Here is a 1,010-nt window from a genome sequence, read left to right as displayed (position 1 = left end):
CATTGTCTCATGACTCTGCTGGAATGTTCTTGTGATGCGGTCTGCTATCCACTCAAGGCAATGGGTATTATTTATATAGAGAGGTCAGTTTGCAACAAGAAATCCTTTTTCTGTTCACCCAAAATTTATACACAATTTCTCTTAACTTACACGTACCAGTCTCAATTCTACCCTGTTATTTCATACATGTACTTCATTATTTTATTCTTTGGTCTTTCTCCTTACACCTTAAAAATTAGGATAGTACAAAAGCAAAAATAATGGCCTGGACCAGAAGAGGGGATTCCTTTAGCAAGATGAATGCTTTCCTTTTTCAAGATGAATGAATGCTATGTGCAAGGCAGCCCTGAAGCCCATTTCCGGGTTTGGCTTACATGAAAGCCATTTGACTCTAGGACACATTCTTAGATTCCCAGGAGATAATGATTGCCATGGAAGCCACACCCACTCTGAGTATTCCTACTGTTGGGTAAAGGAATGTTTACAGAATGTTGTGCATTCTGTTTACTCCTCCTAAATTCTTTCGCTCCTGGAAGTTAAGCTTTCCCACTAATCAGCTTCATCTCCAGCTGGCCTGCCTGGACCCTGACCAGAAAATACCTCTCCACTCTGGATGGCCAGGGTGGCACCTTTGCCTATTCCCATAATTATAATAGCTCACACTGATGCAGCACTCACTATGCACCGGGCACTATCCTAAGGGCTTTCCAGGTAACTACAGTCCTCACCAAAAAAACCTGAGTGTTATCATCCCCATTTTTACAGATTTAAAAAAAAACTGAGGCAGAGAAGTATGTGCCCACTGTCACCTAACTCCCTAATTCAACCTCATCCTCCACTTCATCTGGTAAGAGGACACTCTAAGATGTACAAGGTCTCCTGAATGACATCCTCCTTCAAAAATGATTTCGGCCCCCTCTACTTTCAGGATTTGACAAACAGCCAGCATTTTGTTTTCTGTCTCACCCTTCACTTATGCACCTGTTCCCTAAAACTACACTCACAACTAC

The sequence above is a fragment of the Pan troglodytes genome, chromosome 20 (genome assembly GCF_028858775.2).
Source record: "Pan troglodytes isolate AG18354 chromosome 20, NHGRI_mPanTro3-v2.0_pri, whole genome shotgun sequence".
Taxonomy (NCBI): Eukaryota; Metazoa; Chordata; class Mammalia; order Primates; family Hominidae; genus Pan; species Pan troglodytes.
This window is presented reverse-complemented; position numbering follows the sequence as displayed.